We start from the raw sequence: 4,089 nt of genomic DNA, 5'->3' as shown, positions 1-4,089 counted from the left end.
ACGCCGCTGCGTGTGTGCGTGCGCCGCGGGAGGGCGGCCGGCCTCCCGCCTTTGTTAATTGTGCTTCGCCAGCCAGGTTGTTTTCCACTCGTTGCTCGCGGAGTCAGCCCCGGCCCGGGTGGCCTGGAGGCCGCTGCACCAACCATTCCCGGGCCCGCAGCCAGCGCGAAGGAGGCATTGCAGGCGGGGTTTGGGACCGCGCCCCGGGACCCTCCCAACCACGGCTTCTCAATAAGCCGCCCTTTTCTAGCCCGGGCTTGTCACCCTAAAATCAAGGGGCCGACACTTAGGCCTTGCGGTGGGAAAACTGACCCCGGTATCATTGGGTATCTGCTTCGGCCTGAACCACCGAACTTTTAAGATCGGGCCTCGGTTTAATTGAGTGTCGGCTGTCAGGGACGAATGGGCTCTTGCCCCAGTTCTCCCAGGACCTTCCTGCTTGACTTTAGACGGATCTGCTAGTCCTCTCTTCTGTGACATGAAGGGGTTGGTGCATTCTCTCTACACTGAGGACTCAGCAGTTAACAGAAGAGACAGGGTCCCTGTCCTCTTGGGCATTTGTCCTAGAAGGCCACATAATCGAAAATGCTAATGGCTACGTGACGGGTGAAAGGATTCATATCAGGTTGAAACCTTCTTTGTGGGGTCAGGAATGGACTAGATGAACTTTTCTAATCCCGTCACCTTTTTTTAAAAGAATTATTTTATTTTACTTTATTCATTATTATTTTCCAGTTTGATCGTGGAGAGAGAGAGAGATAGGAAATGAGAAAGCAAGTCACCAGGTCTGAGACTTGAACCGTGGTCGGCCATGTGGGAGTCCAGCGCCTTTAACCACCATGCCACTTGCGATCACTTTCATCCTTATTCTCATTATTAGACCTTATTATTTTATTATCACCAGGTAGGAGTAGTATTGTTTACTAAGTACCGGCTACTGTGTAAATATTTTTCTTGTGTTATCTCACTCATCTCATTCACAACTTCTCTAGAAATTAGTATGATTATTACTACCCTCATTTTAGAGGGAGAAACTGAGGCTAAAGAGAGGTGAGAATAACTTGCCTGTTGTCCTGCAACCAACAGGAGGAAAGACCAGTACTCAAATACAGGCTGCCTGAGGCCTCCGGGTGATTAACTGCCACCCTACATGCATAAACAGGATGCCTAGTGTCCCTATACTGAAGGTGACAGATCAGGACAATTAAAAGGGAGAGGGTTGGATTAGCCTGTAGAGAAAAAAGAAACGGAAACTGAGACCTTTTTAAAAATAGTCGTTCTATAGATTAGACTTGACCTAATCTTAAATTGGGAAAAGCTATAGGGAAATTTTTTTTAATACACAAGAACTTTTCTAACAATTGGCATGGAGGTTAAGGCTGCTGGATCCCACATGGCCAACCGCACTGTTCAAGTTCTGGACCTGACACCTTGAAAGTCATGTGGGGCATATGCACATGTGTGCCCAAAGTACCGAGAAGAGAAGAGATTGCAGTGTGGCCATCTCCCCGGGGGGTGACTTCTCCCTCTCCAGCAAGTGTGCTCACCCTAGAGCAAAAACTAAAAAAATTAAATAAATAAAAAAATACAAAAAGACATCTGTTACCTGGAGAAACTGAGCATTCTGTCCCAAAAAGGGGGATTCTTCAAAGAAGAATCATGCAAAATTAAAGAGTGGCTTAGTGATCTAAATCACTTTTAGTTCTGACATTTTATCTACTGAATATTCCAACCCACTGATGGGGAAATTGAGTCCTAGAGCAATTAAGTGGCTTGTCCAAAGTTCCCTGGAAAGTGAAAAGCTGACCCCCCAAAACAAGTCTGATTCCTAGATCTTACCTCCTAACTGTTCAAGGGTGAAGGTCTTAGGGACTCAGTGTCTTAGTTTCACACTCCTCTAAAGTGTGCATGGTCTGGTCTTTCCCGAGAATGTGGGACATCAGTTTTACTTTATACTACTGCTGTGCATTCTTCTTCCTTGTCCATTATGTTTCCAGATATGAGCACTAACTGCTACGGTGCACCTGCTATGTTACAGGGGCCCAGGTTTTTGTTTTGTTTTGTTTTGAAGTTTATTTCTTCCGTGAGAGAGACAAAGCCCCAACAAGGTTGATGCCAAGATATACCCCATCCCCAGCCAGCCCAGGATCACAGACGTGTACATGTGTGATGTACCCTGAGAGGCCTCCAGGTATGAACCTAGAACTTTCTCATCTTTGTCAGTCTTACAGAGTTTCACATTTTTTTCAGAATTATTTATTTATTTATTTTTAATTTATTCGCTCAGTTATTTTAATTTTACCAGAGAGAGAGAAAGTGAAAAAGCAAGCCAGCCACCAGGTCCAGGACTCGAACCATGGATGGCCATGTGGGAGTGTCCAGTGCCTTAACCACCACATTGCCTTCTGGTCCCAGACTTTCACATTTTATCATGGTGCCACTGTCTGGCCCTAGGTCTCACATATTTCTTTGGTAATTTAAGAAGGAAAAAAACTGAATAATATATATATATATTTTTTTTTTTTGGAGAGGTTTTTGCTATAGGGCGCGTGCGCTCGCCAGACAGACAGAGAGAGACGTAGAGACAGAAAGCGAGAAATCACCCCCCAGGGGGGATGGTCATGCCGCAATCCCTTCTCCTCCATTCTCCTCTCAGGATCTTGGGCACACATGCACACGCGCCCGGCGTGAGTTTTAAGCCACCGGGTCCGGGACGCGAACCGCGGTCGACTACCTGGGAGTCCAACGACATAGCCATTACGCCAACTGCTGGTTCCCCAATAATATTTTCATTTGAAATTGATGTTTCTTTGGTGCTGCTTTAGGACTCAGGGTTATTTTGATTGAAATGTCTAATCCACTGGCACTTATTCCTCCATTTCTCATCCTACTCAGAGATATTTTGATGACCAGCAATTTACTCATCATCTTCAGAAGAGGCATTCTTTTCTCAATCCTCTGCAGAGCTACTTGTCTGTTTTTGATGGAAAACCTCTGACAAAGGAATCCAGTTGCCTTTTGGGGATTGATTTCTAGAACATTTACAAAGAAATGGGCATCACCTTGCCCCCAGCGATGCTAACCCCATGATAGAAAGGATGTTCCTCCTCTGCCTTCAACAGAGTGGTCAGTTTTTACATTTGCCCTATATTTTGAAAAGAAAATACATTTGCCTAGATCAAAATGTAAAAGTACACTGTCAGACTTATGGCTTATCTTTGGATTTCTCTCAGTGCCTGGCATAATGCCTTGTACATTGTAGGTGCTGAATAAATGCTTGTTAAATAGGTAGAAGAGTGAGGATGAATTAAGAAGTTGTACGAGGCTGAGTAAGAGTTGGTTTGGGTGGAACTGCAGACATTTGCGGGTCTAGACACAACAGTTCCATCCCTTGGTATTTCTTTTTTGCCTTTAAGGGAGCCTAGACAGAACTCTCAACTGGTTGCAAATTTGATCATGAATTTAATCAGAGATCTTTACTCAGAGCAGTAGCAACAGCCTCTTCTGGGTTGAACATTACCTAAAGACTATGTACTAGTCAGAGTCTTTGGTGGTAAGCAACAGAAACCGATTCTGGTTAACTGAAGCAGAAAAGGGACTTATTAGGGGGGTATTGGGGCCAGCAGGTGGCATAATGGCTAGAGCACCGGACTCTCAGATGGCTGGTGGTGGTTTGAGTCCTGGACCTAGCAGCTTGCAAGTCATGCCTCATGTGTGTGCCCAAAATCCCAAGAGAGAAATAGAGGAAAAGGGATTGCCATGTGTCCATCTCCCTTGAGAAATGATTTCTCGCTTTCCCTCTCTCTGTCTCTCTCTAGCGAGCGTATATGTCCTATGACCAACATAAAAAAGAAAAAAGAAAGGAAGAAGGAAGAAAGAGTATTGAGGAGTGCAAAGGATCCATGGAAAGGCTAGAGAAGTAGTCTAGGAGTAGGGGCAGGCACCACGGAGACCAGGTGACCAGAGTTACAGAGGAAACCACACCACAGCAGGGAGGCTTCTGCTGACCACCAGGAGTGCCACTGGTCCTACCACTTAGACTCTGGCCCTGGGGACTGACCAGCTGCCACCAGATAGTAAATGATACCA

This window comes from Tupaia chinensis, unplaced genomic scaffold (genome assembly GCF_000334495.1).
Source record: "Tupaia chinensis unplaced genomic scaffold, TupChi_1.0 Scaffold000303_1, whole genome shotgun sequence".
Taxonomy (NCBI): Eukaryota; Metazoa; Chordata; class Mammalia; order Scandentia; family Tupaiidae; genus Tupaia; species Tupaia belangeri.
The sequence above is the reverse complement of the archived record's forward strand: the minus strand, read 5'-3'. Positions refer to the sequence as shown.